This window comes from Schistocerca americana, chromosome 3, assembly GCF_021461395.2.
Source record: "Schistocerca americana isolate TAMUIC-IGC-003095 chromosome 3, iqSchAmer2.1, whole genome shotgun sequence".
Classification (NCBI taxonomy): Eukaryota; Metazoa; Arthropoda; class Insecta; order Orthoptera; family Acrididae; genus Schistocerca; species Schistocerca americana.
In genome coordinates this window covers 63,169,432-63,185,664 of record NC_060121.1, presented here as the reverse complement: position 1 = coordinate 63,185,664, position 16,233 = coordinate 63,169,432, and positions in this window count along the sequence as shown.

Here is a 16,233-nt window from a genome sequence, read left to right as displayed (position 1 = left end):
TATTGACGATGAAACACAGAAATTCAATCCGAATTTAATACAAAAGGCACAATGCCGACTTATGTACTAGAGGACTGACACTCTGACGTCCTATGGTTTGAACCTCTCCTGTGAGTCCAGTTTTAGTTTCCGATGCTTCACTTCAGGTTTACTGTATCCCTTGGACCTTCTTATTGACGATAAAACACAGAAATTGCATCCGAATTTAATACAAAAGGCACAATGCCGACATAAGTAGAAGAGGACTGACACTCTAACTCTCAATGTTTGAACCTCTCCTGTGAGACCAGTTTCAGTTTCCGATGCTTCCCTTCGGGTTTACTGTATACCTTGGACCTTCTTATTGACGATGAAACACAGATATTGCGTCCGAATTTAATACAAATCACAATGCCGACTTAAATACAAGAGGACTGACACTCTAACTTTCTATGATTTGAACCCCTCCTGTAAGTCCAGTTTTAATTTCCGATGCTTCACTTCAGGTTCACTGTATCCCTTGGACCTTCTTATTGACGATGAAACACAGAAATTGCATCCGAATTTTGTTGAAAAGGCACAATGCCAACTTAAGTACAAGAGGACTGACACTCTAACTCTCTATGATTTGAACCTCTTCTGTGAGTCCAGTTTTCGATTCCAATGCTTCACTTCAGGTTTACTGTATCCCTTGGACCATCTTATTGACGATGAAACACAGAAATTGCATCCGAATTTAATACAAAAGGCACAATGCCGACTTAAGTACAAGAGGACTGCCACTCTAACTTTCTATGATTTGTACCTCTCCTGTGAGTCCAGTTTTCGATTCCGATGCTTCACTTCAGGTTTACTGTATCCCTTGGACCTTCTTATTGACGATGAAACACAGGAATTCCATCTGAATTTAATGCAAATGCACAATGCCTACATAAGTACAACAGGACTGACACTCTAACTTTCTATGATTTGAACCTCTCCTGTCAGTCCAGTTTTAGTTTCCGATGCTTCACTTCAGGTTTACTGTATCCCTTGGACCTACCTATTGACGATGAAACACTGAAATTGCATCCGAATTTAATACAAAATGCACAATGCCAACTTAAGTCCTAGAGGACTGACACTCTAAATTTCTATGATTTTAACCACTCCTGTGAGTCCGATTTTAGATTCCGATGCTTCACTTCCGGTTCCCTGTATCCCTCTTACGTTCTTAGTGACGATGAAACACAGAAATTGCATCCGAATTTAATACAAAAAGCACAATGCCGACTTAAGTACTAGAGGGCAGACACTCTAACGTTCTATGATTTGAACCTCTCCTGTGAGTCCAGTTTTAGTTTGAGATGCTTCACTTTAGGTTTACTGTATCCCTTGGACCTTCTTATTGACGATGAAACACAGAAATTGCATCCGAATTTAATACAAAAGGCACAATGCCGACATAAGTACAAGAGAACTGACACTATAACTTTCAATGATTTTAACCTCTCCTGTGAGTCCAGTTTTAGTTTCCGATGCTTCCCTTCAGGTTTACTGTATACCTTAGACCATCTTATTGACGATGAAACACAGAAATTGCATCCGAATTTAATACAAAAGGCACAATGCCAACTTAAGTACAAGACGCCAGACACTCTAACTTTCTATGATTTGAACCCCTCCTGTAAGACCAGTTTTAGATTCCGATGCTTCACTTCAGGTTTACTGTATCCTTGGACCTTCTTATTGACGATAAAACACAGAAATTCCATCTGAATTTATTACAAAAGGCACAATGCCGACTTAAGTACAAGACGCCTGACACTCTCACCTTCTATGATTTGAACCTTTGCTGCAGGTCCAGCTTTAGATTCCGATGCTTCACTTCAGGTTTACTGTATTCCTTCGACCTTCTTATTGACGATGAATCACAGAAATTGCATCCGAATTTAATACAAAAGGCACAATGCCGACTTAAGTACAAGACGCCAGACACTCTAACTTTCTATGTTTTGAACCTTTCCTGAGAGTCCAGTTTTAGATTCCGATGCTTCACTTCAGGTTTACTGTATTCCTTGGACCTTCTTATTGACGATGAAACACAGAAATTGCATTCGAGTTTAATACAAAAGGCACAATGCCGACTTAAGTACAAGAGGACTGACACTCTCTCTTTCCATGATTTGAACCTTTCCTGTGAGTCCAGTTTTAGATTACAATGCTTCATTTCAGGTTTACTGTGTCCCTTGGACCTTCTTATTGACGATGAAACACAGAAATTCAATCCGAATTTAATACAAAAGGCACAAAGCCGACTTATGTACTAGAGGACTGACACTCTGACGTCCTATGGTTTGAACCTCTCCTGTGAGTCCAGTTTTAGTTTCCGATGCTTCACTTCAGGTTTACTGTATCCCTTGGACCTTCTTATTGACGATAACACACAGAAATTGCATCCGAATTTAATACAAAAGGCACAATGCCGACTTAAGTACAAGAGGCCTGACACTCTAGCTTTATATGATTTGAACCTCTCCTGTGAGTCCAGTTTTAGTTTCCGATGCTTCCCTTCAGGTTTACTGTATACCTTAGACCATCTTATTGACGATGAAACACAGAAATTGCATCCGAATTTAATACAAAAGGCACAATGCCAACTTAAGTACAAGAGGACTGACACTCTAACTTTCTATGATTTGAACCCCTCCTGTAAGACCAGTTTTAGATTCCGATGCTTCACTTCAGGTTTACTGTATCCTTGGACCTTCTTATTGACGATAAAACACAGAAATTCCATCTGAATTTAATACAAAAGGCACAATGCCGACTTAAGTACAAGACGCCTGACACTCTCACTTTCTATGATTTGAACCTTTCCTGCGGGTCCAGTTTTAGATTCCGATGCTTCACTTCAGGTTTACTGTATCCCTTCGACCTTCTTATTGACGATGAATCACAGAAATTGCATCCGAATTTAATACAAAAGGCACAATGCCGACTTAAGTACAAGACGCCAGACACTCTAACTTTCTATGATTTGAACCTTTCCTGAGATTCCAGTTTTAGATTCCGATGCTTCACTTCAGGTTTACTGTATTCCTTGGACCTTCTTAGTGACGATGGAACACAGAAATAGCATCCGAATTTAATACAAAAGGCACAATGCCGACTTAAGTACTAGAGGGCGGACACTCTAACGTTCTATGATTTGAACTTCTCCTGTGAGTCCAGTTTTAGTTTGAGATGCTTCACTTTAGGTTTACTGTATCCCTTGGACCTTCTTATTGACGATGAAACACAGAAATTGCGTCCGAATTTAATACACAAGGCACAATGGCGACATAAGTAGAAGAGGACTGACACTCTAACTCTCAATGTTTGAACCTCTCCTGTGAGACCAGTTTTAGCTTCCGATGCTTCCCTTCGGGTTTACTGTATACCTTGGACCTTCTTATTGACGATGAAACACAGATATTGCGTCCGAATTTAATACAAAAGGCACAATGCCGACTTAAATACAAGAGGACTGACACTCTAACTTTCTATGATTTGAACCCCTCCTGTAAGACCAGTTTTAGTTTCCGATGCTTCACTTCAGGTTCACTGTATCCCTTGGACCTTCTTATTGACGATGAAACACAGAAATTGCATCCGAATTTTGTTGAAAAGGCACAATGCCAACTTAAGTACAAGAGGACTGACACTCTAACTTTCTATAATTTGAACCTCTTCTGTGAGTCCAGTTTTCGATTCCAATGTTTCACTTCAGGTTTACTGTATCCCTTGGACCATCTTATTGACGATGAAACACAGAAATTGCATCCGAATTTAATACAAAAGGCACAATGCAGACTTAAGTACAAGAGTACTGCCACTCTAACTTTCTACGATTTGAACCTCTCCTGTGAGTCCAGTTTTAGTTTCCGATGCTTCACTTCAGGTTTACTGTATCCCTTGGACCTTCTTATTGACGATGAAACACAGGAATTCCATCTGAATTTAATACAAAAGGTACAATGCCTACATAAGTACAACAGGACTGACACTCTAACTTTCTATGATTTGAACCTCTCCTGTCAGTCCAGTTTTAGTTTCCGATGCTTCACTTCAGGTTTACTGTATCCCTTGGACCTACCTATTGACGATGAAACACTGAAATTGCATCCGAATTTAATACAAAAGGCACAATGCCGACTTAAGTCCTAGAGGACTGACACTCTAACGTTCTGTGATTTGAACCTCTCCTGTGAGTCAAGTTTTAGGTTCCGATGCTTCACTTCAGGTTTACTATATCCCTTGCACCATCTTATTGACGATGAAACACAGAAATTGCATCCGAATTTAATACAAACGGCACAATGCCGACTAAAGTACAAGAGGACTGACACTCTAAATTTCTATGATTTTAACCACTCCTGTGAGTCCGATTTTAGATTCCGATGCTTCACTTCCGGTTCACTGTATCCCTTTTACGTTCTTACTGACGATGAAACACAGAAATTGCATCCGAATTTAATACAAAAGGCACAATGCCGACATAAGTACTAGAGGGCAGACACTCTAACGTTCTATGATTTGAACCTCTCCTGTGAGTCCAGTTTTAGTTTGAGATGCTTCACTTTAGGTTTACTGTATCCCTTGGACCTTCTTATTGACGATGAAACACAGAAATTGCATCCGAATTTAATACAAAAGGCACAATGGCGACATAAGTACAAGAGAACTGACACTCTAACTTTCAATGATTTGAACCTCTCCTGTCAGTCCAGTTTTAGTTTCCGATGCTTCCCTTCAGGTTTACTGTATACCTTAGACCTTCTTTTTGAAGATGAAACACAGAAATTGCATCCGAATTTAATACAAAAGGCACAATGCCGACTTAAGTACAAGCGGACTGACACTCTAACATTCTATTATTTGAACCTCCCCTGAGAGTTCAGTTTTAGGTTCCGATGCTTCACTTCAGGTTTACTGTATCCCTTGGATCTTCTTATTGACGATGAAACACAGAAATTGCAACCGAATTTAGTACAATAGGCACAATGCCATCTTAAATACAAGAGGACTGCCACTCTAACTTTCTATGATTTGAACCTCTTCTGTGAGTCCAGTTTTCGATTCCGATGCTTCACTTCAGGTTTACTGTATCCCTTGGACCTTCTTATTGACGATGAAACACAGGAATTCCATCTGAATTTAATACAAAAGGCACAATGCCTACATAAGTACAACAGGACTGACACTCTAACTTTCTATGATTTGAACCTCTCCTGTCAGTCCAGTTTTAGTTTCCGATGCTTCACTTCAGGTTTACTGTATCCCTTGGACCTACCTATTGACGATGAAACACTGAAATTGCATCCGAATTTAATACAAAAGGCACAATGCCAACTTAAGTCCTAGAGGACTGACACTCTAACGTTCTGTGATTTGAACCTCTCCTGTGAGTCAAGTTTTAGGTTCCGATGCTTCACTTCAGGTTTGCTATATCTCTTGGACCTTCTTATTGACGGTGAAACACAGAGGTTCCATCTGAATTTAATACAAAAGGCACAATGCCGACTTAAGTACAAGAGGCCTGACACTCTAGCTTTATATGATTTGAACCTCTCCTGTGAGTCCAGTTTTCGATTCCGATGCTTCACTTCAGGTTTACTGTATCCCTTGCACCATCTTATTGACGATGAAACACAGAAATTGCATCCGAATTTAATACAAACGGCACAATGCCGACTAAAGTACAAGAGGACTGACACTCCAAATTTCTATGATTTTAACCACTCCTGTGATTCCGATTTTAGATTCCGATGCTTCACTTCCGGTTCACTGTATCCCTTTTACGTTCTTAGTGACGATGAAACACAGAAATTGCATCCGAATTTAATACAAAAGGCACAATGCCGACTTAAGTACTAGAGGGCAGACACTCTAACGTTCTATGATTTGAACCTCTCCTGTGAGTCCAGTTTTAGTATGAGATGCTTCACTTTAGGTTTACTGTATCCCTTGGACCTTCTTATTGACGATGAAACACAGAAATTGCGTCCGAATTTAATACCAAAGGCACAATGCCGACATAAGTACAAGAGAACTGACACTCTAACTTTCAATGATTTGAACCTCTCCTGTGAGTCCAGTTTTAGTTTCCGATGCTTCCCTTCAGGTTTACTGTACACCTTAGACCATCTTATTGACGATGAAACACAGAAATTGCATCCGAATTTAATGCAAAAGGCACAAAGCCGACCTAAGTACCAGAGGACTGACACTCTAACTTTCTATGATATGAACCTCTACTGTAAATCCAGTTTTAGTTTCCGATGCTTCACTTCAGGTTTATTGTATACCTTGGACCTTCTTAATGACGATGAAACACAGATATTGCATCCGAAATTAATACAAAAGGCACAATGCCAACTTAAGTACAAGGGGACTGACACTTTAACTTTCTATGATTTGAACCCCTCCTGTAAGACCAGTTTTAGATTCCGATGTTTCCCTTCAGGTTTACTGTATATCTTGGACCTTCTTTTTGAAGATGAAACACAGAAATTGCATCCGAATTTAATACAAAAGGCACAATGCCGACTTATGTACAAACGGACTGACACTCTAACTTTCTATTATTTGAACCTCCCCTGAGAGTACAGTTTTAGGTTCCGATGCTTCACTTCAGGTTTACTGTATCCCTTGGATCTTCTTATTGACGATGAAACACAGAAATTGCAACCGAATTTAGTACAAAAGGCACAATGCCATCTTAAATACAAGAGGACTGACACTCTAACTTTCTATGATTTGAACCTCTCCTGTGAGTCCAGTTTTAGATTCCGATGCTTCACTTCAGGTTTACTGTATCCTTGGACCCTCTTATTGACGATAAAACACAGAAATTCCATCTGAATGTAATACAAAAGGCACAATGCCAACTTAAGTACAAGACGCCTGACACTCTAACTTTCTATGATTCGAACCTTTCCTGAGAGTCCAGTTTTAGATTCCGATGCTTCACTTCAGGTTTACTGTATACCTTGGACCTTCTTATTGACGATGAAACACAGAAATTTCATACGAATTTAATACAAAGGCACAATGCCGCCTTAAGTACAAGAGGACTGACACTCTCTCTTTCTATGATTTGAACCTTTCCTGTGAGTCCAGTTTTAGATTACAATGCTTCACTTCGGGTTTACTGTGTCCCTTGGACCTTCTTATTGACGATGAAACACAGAAATTCAATCCGAATTTAATACAAAAGGCACAATGCCGACTTATGTACTAGGGGACTGACACTCTGACGTCCTATGGTTTGAACCTCTCCTGTGAGTCCAGTTTTAGTTTCCGATGCTTCACTTCAGGTTTATTGTATCCCTTGGACCTTCTTATTGACGGTAAAACACAGAAATTGCATCCGAATTTAATACAAAAGGCACAATGCCGACATAAGTAGAAGAGGACTGACACTCTAACTCTCAATGTTTGAACCACTCCTGTGAGACCAGTTTTAGTTTCCGATGCTTCCCTTCGGGTTTACTGTATACCTTGGACCTTCTTGTTGACGATGAAACACAGATATTGCGTCCGAATTTAATACAAAAGGCACAATGCCGACTTAAATACAAGAGGACTGACACTCTAACTTTCTATGATTTGAACCCCTCCTGTAAGTCCAGTTTTAGTTTCCGATGCTTCACTTCAGGTTCACTGTATCCCTTGGACCTTCTTATTGACGATGAAACACAGAAATTGCATCCGAATTTTGTTGAAAAGGCACAATGCCAACTTAAGTACAAGAGGACTGACACTCTAACTTTCTATGATTTGAACCTCTTCTGTGAGTCCAGTTTTCGATTCCAATGCTTCACTTCAGGTTTACTGTATCCCTTGGACCATCTTATTGACGATGAAACACAGAAATTGCATCCGAATTTAATACAAAAGGCACAATGCCAACTTAAGTACAAGAGGACTGCCACTCTAACTTTCTATGATTTGAACCTCTCCTGTGAGTCCAGTTTTCGATTCCGATGCTTCACTTCAGGTTTACTGTATCCCTTGGACCTTCTTATTGACGATGAAACACAGGCATTCCATCTGAATTTAATACAAAAGGCACAATGCCTACATAACTACAACAGGACTGACACTCTAACTTTCTATGATTTGAACGTCTCCTGTCAGTCCAGTTTTAGTTTCCGATGCTTCACTTCAGGTTTACTGTATCCTCTGGACCTACCTATTGACGATGAAACACTGAAATTGCATCCGAATTTAATACAAAAGGCACAATGCCCACTTAAGTCCTAGAGGACTGACACTCTAACGTTCTGTGATTAGAACCTCTCCTGTGAGTCAAGTTTTAGGTTCCGATGCTTCACTTCAGGTTTACTATATCTCTTGGACCTTCTTATTGACGGTGAAACACAGACATTCCATCTGAATTTAATACAAAAGGCACAATGCCGACTTAAGTACAAGAGGCCTGACACTCTAGCTTTATATGATTTGAACATCTCCTGTGAGTCCAGTTTTCGATTCCGATGCTTCACTACAGGTTTACTGTATCCCTTGCACCATCTTATTGACGATGAAACACAGAAATTGCATCCGAATTTAATACAAAAGGCACAATGCCGACTTAAGTACTAGAGGGCAGACACTCTAACGTTCTATGATTTGAACCGCTCCTGTGAGTCCAGTTTTAGTATGAGATGCTTCACTTTAGGTTTACTGTATCCCTTGGACCTTCTTATTGACGATGAAACACAGAAATTGCATCCGAATTTAATACCAAAGGCACAATGCCGACATAAGTACAAGAGAACTGAAACTCTAACTTTCAATGATTTGAACCTCTCCTGTGAGTCCAGTTTTAGTTTCCGATGCTTCCCTTCAGGTTTACTGTATACCCTAGACCATCTTATTGACGATGAAACACAGAAATTGCATCCGAATTTAATGCAAAAGGCTCAAAGCCGACCTAAGTACCAGAGAACTGACACTCTAAATTTTTATGATTTGAACCTCTACTGTAAATCCAGTTTTAGTTTCCGATGCTTCACTTCAGGTTTATTGTATACCATGGACCTTCTTAATGACGATGAAACACAGAAATTGCATCCGAATTTAATACAAAAGGCACAATGCCAACTTAAGTACAAGGGGACTGACACTTTAACTTTCTATGATTTGAACCCCTCCTGTAAGACCAGTTTTAGATTCCGATGCTTCACTTCAGGTTTACTGTATATCTTGGACCTTCTTTTTGAAGATGAAACACAGAAATTGCATACGAATTTAATACAAAAGGCACAATGCCGACTTAAGTACAAGAGGACTGACACTCTCTCTTTCTATGATTTGAACCTTTCCTGTGAGTCCTGTTTTAGATTACAATGCTTCACTTCAGGTTTACTGTGTCCCTTGGACCTTCTTATTGACGATGAAACACAGAAATTGCATCCGAATTTAATACAAAAGGCACAATGCCGACATAAGTACAAGAGAACTGACACTCTAACTTTCAATGATTTGAACCTCTCCTGTGAGTCCAGTTTTAGTTTCCGATGCTTCCCTTCAGGTTTACTGTATACCTTGGACCATCTTATTGACGATGAAACACAGAAATTGCATACGAATTTAATACAAAAGGCACAATGCCGACTTAAGTACAAGAGGACTGACACTCTCTCTTTCTATGATTTGAACCTTTCCTGTGAGTCCAGTTTTAGCTTACAATGCTTCACTTCAGGTTTACTGTGTCCCTTGGACCTTCTTATTGACGATGAAACACAGAAATTCCATCTGAATGTAATACAAAAGGCACAATGCCGACTTAAGTACAAGACGCCTGACACTCTAACTTTCTATGATTTGAACCTTTCCTGAGATTCCAGTTTTAGATTCCGATGCTTCACTTCAGGTTTACTGTATACCTTGGACCTTCTTATTGACGATGAAACACAGAAATTGCAACCGAATTTAGTACAAAAAGCACAATGCCATCTTAAATACAAGAGGACTGACACTCTAACTTTCTATGATTTGAACCTCTCCTGTGAGTCCAGTTTTAGATTCCGATGCTTCACTTCAGGTTTACTGTATCCTTGGACCTTCTTTTTGACGATAAAACACAGAAATTCCATCTGAATGTAATACAAAAGGCACAATGCCGACTTAAGTACAAGACGCCTGACACTCTAACTTTCTATGATTTGAACCTTTCCTGAGATTCCAGTTTTAGATTCCGATGCTTCACTTCAGGTTTACTGTATACCTTGGACCTTCTTATTGACGATGAAACACAGAAATTGCATACGAATTTAATACAAAAGGCACAATGCCGACTTAAGTACAAGAGGACTGACACTCTCTCTTTCTATGATTTGAACCTTTCCTGTGAGTCCAGTTTTAGATTACAATGCTTCACTTCAGGTTTACTGTGTCCCTTGGACCTTCTTATTGACGATGAAACACAGAAATTGCATCCGAATTTAATACAAAAGGCACAATGCCGACATAAGTACAAGAGAACTGACACTCTAACTTTCAATGATTTGAACCTCTCCTGTGAGTCCAGTTTTAGTTTCCGATGCTTCCCTTCAGGTTTACTGTATACCTTGGACCATCTTATTGACGATGAAACACAGAAATTGCATACGAATTTAATACAAAAGGCACAATGCCGACTTAAGTACAAGAGGACTGACACTCTCTCTTTCTATGATTTGAACCTTTCCTGTGAGTCCAGTTTTAGCTTACAATGCTTCACTTCAGGTTTACTGTGTCCCTTGGACCTTCTTATTGACGATGAAACACAGAAATTCCATCTGAATGTAATACAAAAGGCACAATGCCGACTTAAGTACAAGACGCCTGACACTCTAACTTTCTATGATTTGAACCTTTCCTGAGATTCCAGTTTTAGATTCCGATGCTTCACTTCAGGTTTACTGTATACCTTGGACCTTCTTATTGACGATGAAACACAGAAATTGCATACGAATTTAATACAAAAGGCACAATGCCGACTTAAGTACAAGAGGACTGACACTCTCTCTTTCTATGATTTGAACCTTTCCTGTGAGTCCAGTTTTAGATTACAATGCTTCACTTCAGGTTTACTGTGTCCCTTGGACCTTCTTATTGACGATGAAACACAGAAATTGCATCCGAATTTAATACAAAAGGCACAATGCCGACATAAGTACAAGAGAACTGACACTCTAACTTTCAATGATTTGAACCTCTCCTGTGAGTCCAGTTTTAGTTTCCGATGCTTCCCTTCAGGTTTACTGTATACCTTGGACCATCTTATTGACGAAGAAACACAGAAATTGCATCCCAATTTAATACAAAAGTCACAATGCCGACTTAAGTACAAGAGGGCTGACACTGTAACTTTCTGTGATTTGAACCCCTCCTGTAAGACCAGTTTTAGATTCCGATGCTTCACTTCAGGTTTACTGTATGCCTTGGACCTTCTTATTGACAATGAAACACAGAAATTCAATCCGAATTAATGCAAAATGCACAATGCTCACTTATGTACTAGAGGACTGACAATCTAACGTTCTATGGTTTGAACCTCTCCTGTGAGTCCAGTTTTAGTTTCCGATACTTCACTTCAGGTTTTACTGTATCCCTTGGTCCTTCTTATTGACGAAGAAACACAGAAATTGCATCAGAATTTAATACAAAAGGCAGAATGCCGACATAAGTAAAAGAAGACTGACACTCTAACTCTCAATGATTTGAACCTCTACTGTGAGTCCAGTTTTAGTTTCCGATGCTTCCCTTCAGGTTTACTGTATACCTTGGACTTTCTTATTGACGATGAAACACAGATATTGCGTCCGAATTTAATACAAAAGGCACAAAGCCGACTTAAATACAAGAGGACTGACACTCTAACTTTCTATGATTTGAACCTCTCCTGTAAGTCCAGTTTTAGTTTCCGATGCTTCACTTCACATTCACTGTATCTCTTGGACCTTCTTATTGACGATGAAACACAGAAATTGTATCCGAATTTAGTACAAAAGGCACAATCCCAACTTAGGTACAAGAGGACTGACACACTAACATTCTCTGATTTGAGCCTCTTCTGTGAGTCCAGTTTTTGATTCCGATGCTTCACTTCAGGTTTACTGTATCCCTTGGGCCTTCTTATTGACGATGAAACACAGAAATTGCATCCGAATTTAATACAAAAGGCACAATGCCGACTTAAGTACTAGAGGGCAGACACTCTAAAGTTCTATGATTTGAACCTCTCCTGTGAGTCCAGTTTTGGTTTGAGATGCTTCACTTCAGGTTTACTGTATCCCTTGGACCTTCTTATTGGCGATGAAACACAGAAATTGCATCCGAATTTAATACAAAAGGCACAATGCCGACATAAGTACAAGAGGACTGACACTCTAACTTTCAATGATTTGAACCCATCCTGTGAGTCCAGTTTTAGTTTCCGATGCTTCCCTTCAAGTTTACTGTATACCTTGGACCATCTTATTGACGATGAAACACAGAAATTGCATCCGAATTTTATACAAAAGGCAGAAAGCCGACATAAGTTCAAGAGGACTGACACTGTAACTTTCTGTGTTTTGAACCTCTCCTGTGAGTCCAGTTTTAGATTCCGATGCTTCACTTCAGGTTTACTGTATCCCTTGGACCTTCTTATTGACGATGAAACACAGACACTGCCTACGAATTTAATACAAAATGCACAATGCCGACTTAAGTACAAGAGGACTGACACTCTAACTTTCTATGATTTGAACCTCTCCTGTGAGTCCAGTTTTAGATTCCGATGCTTCACTTCAGGTTTTCTGGTTACCTTGCACTTTCTTATTGACGATGAAACACAGATATTGCATCCGACTTTAATACAAAATGCACAATGCCGATTTAACGTCATGAGGACTGACATTCCTACTTTCTATGATTTGAACCTCTCCTGTGAGTTCAGTTTTAGGTTCCGATGCTTCACTTCAGATTTACTGTATCCGTTGGATCTTCTTATTGACGATGAAACACAGAAATTGCAACCGAATTTAGTACAAAAGGCACAATGCCATCTTAAATGCACGAGGACTGACACTCTAACTTTCTATGATTTGAACCTCTCCTGTGAGTCCAGTTTTAGATTCCGATGATTCACTTCTGGTTTACTGTATTCCTTGGACCTTCTTATTGACGATGAAACACAGAAATTGAATCCAAATTTAATACAAAAGGCACAATGACGACTTATGTACAAGAGGACTGACACTCAATCTGGCTATGATTTGAACCTGTCCTGTGAGCCCAGTTTTCGATTCTGATGCTTCACATCAGGTTTACTATATCCCTAGGACCTTCTTTTTGACGATGAAACACAGAAATTGCATCCGAATTTAATACCAATGGCACAATGCCGACTTAAGTACAAGAGGACTGACACTCTACCTTTCTTTGATTTAAACCTCTCCTGTGAGTCCAGTTTTAGTTTGCGGTGCTTCACCTCAGGTTTACTGTATCCCTTGGACCTTCTTATTGACGATGAAACACAGAAATTGCATCCGAAATTAATACAAAACGCACAATGAGGTCTTAAGTACAAGAGGACTGACACTCTAACTTTCTATGATTAGAACCCTTCCTGTGAGTCTAGTTTTACATTCCGATGCTTCACTTCAGGTTTACTGTATACCATGGACATTCTTATTGACGATGAAACAGAGAAATGGCGTCCGAATTTAATACAAAAGTCATAATGCGGGCTTAAGTACAAGAGGACTGACACTCTAACTTTCTATGATTTGAACCTCTCCTGTGAGTCTAGTTTTAGTTTCCGGTGCTTCACTTCAGGTCTACTGTATCCCATGGACCTTCTTAGTGACGATGAAACACATAAATTGCATCCGAATTTAATACGAAAGGCACAATGCCGACTTAAGTACAAGATTACTGACACTCTAACATTCTATGATTTGAACCTCTCCTGTGAGTCCAGTTTAAGATTCCGATACTTCACTTCTGGTTTACTGTATCCCTTGTACCTTCTTATTGAAGATGAAACGCAGAAATTTCATTCAAATTTAATACAAAAGGCCCAATGCCGACTTAATTACAAGAGGACTGACATTCTAACTTTCTATGGTTTGAACCTCTCCTGTGAGTCCAGTTTTAGATTCCGATGCTTCACTTCAGGTTTTCTGGTTACCTTGCACTTTCTTATTGACGATGAAACACAGATATTGCATCCGACTTTAATACAAAATGCACAATGCCGACTTAACGTCATGAGGACTGACATTCCTACTTTCTATGATTTGAACCTCTCCTGTGAGTTCAGTTTTAGGTTCCGATGCTTCACTTCAGATTTACTGTATCCATTGGATCTTCTTATTGACGATGAAACGCAGAAATTGCAACCGAATTTAGTACAAAAGGCACAATGCCATCTTAAATGCAAGAGGACTGACACTCTAACTTTCTATGATTTGAACCTCTCCTGTGAGTCCAGTTTTAGATTCCGATGCTTCACTTCTGGTTTACTGTATTCCTTGGACCTTCTTATTGACGATGAAACACAGAAATTGAATCCAAATTTAATACAAAATGCACAATGCCGACTTAACGTCATGAGGACTGACATTCCTACTTTCTATGATTTGAACCTCTCCTGTGAGTTCAGTTTTAGGTTCCGATGCTTCACTTCAGATTTACTGTATCCATTGGATCTTCTTATTGACGATGAAACACAGAAATTGCAACCGAATTTAGTACAAAAGGCACAATGCCATCTTAAATGCAAGAGGACTGACACTCTAACTTTCTATGATTTGAACCTCTCCTGTGAGTCCAGTTTTAGATTCCGATGCTTCACTTCAGGTTAACTGTATAACTTAGACCTTCTTATTGACGATGGAACACAGAAATTTCATTGGAATGAGGTTCAAAAATCCCAATGGCGACTTAAGTACAAGAGGACTGACACTCTAACTTTCTATAATTGAACATCTCCTGTGAGTCCAGCTTTAGATTCCGATGTTTCACTTCAGGCTTTCTGTATCCCTTGGACCTTCTTGTTGACGATGAAACACAGAAATTGCATCCGGATTTAATAAAGAAGCACAATGCCGACTTAAGTACAAGAGTACTGACACTCTAACTTTCTATGATTTGAACCTCTCCTGTGAGTCCAGTTTTAGATTCCGATGCTTCACTTCAGGCTTTCTGTATCCCTTGGACCTTCTTATTGACGATGAAACTCAGAAATTGCGTCGGAATTTAATACAAAAGGCACAAAGCCGACTTAAGTACAAGAGGACTGAACTCTAAAATTCTTTGATTTGAACCTCTCCTGTGAGTCCAGTTTTAGATTCCGATGCTTCACTACAGGTTTACTGTATACCTCGGACCTACTTATTGTCGATGAAACACAGAGTTTGCATCGGAATTTAATAATAAAGGCACAATGCCGACTTAAGTACAAGAGGACTGACACTCTCACTTCTATGATTTGAACCTCTCCTGTGAGTACAGTATTAGATTCCGATGCTTCACTTCAGGTTTACAGTATCCCTTGGACCTTCTTATTGAGGATGAAACACAGAGTTTGCATCCGAATTTAATACAAGAGGCACAATGCCGACCTAAGTACAAGATGACTGACACTCTAACTTTCTATGATTTCAACCTCTCGTGTGAGGCCAATTTTAGATTCTGATGCGTCACTTCAGGTTTACTGTATCCCTTGGACCTTCTTATTGACGATGAAACACAGAGTTTGCATCCGAAATTAATACAAAAGGCACCATGCCGACATAAGTACAAGAGGACTGACACTCTAACTCTCTATGATTTCTACCTCTCCTGTGAGTCCAGTTTTAGATTCCGATGCTTCACGTCAGGTTTACTGTATACCTCGGACTTTCTTATTGACGATGAAACACAGAAATTGCATCCGAATTTAATACAAAAGGCACAATGCCGACTTAAGTACAAGTGGGCTGACACTTTATTTTTCTATGATTTGAACCTCTCCTGTGAGTCCAGTTCTAGATTCCGATGCTTTCTTTCAGGTTTACTGTATAACTTGGACCTTCTTATTGACGATGAAGCACAGAGTTTGCATCCGAATTTAATACAAAAGGCCCAATGCCGACTTAAGTACAAGAGGACTGACACTCTAACTCTCTATGATTTCTACCTCTCCTGTGAGTCCAGTTTTAGATTCCGATTCTTCACTTCAGGTTTACTGTATACCTTGGACATACCTAT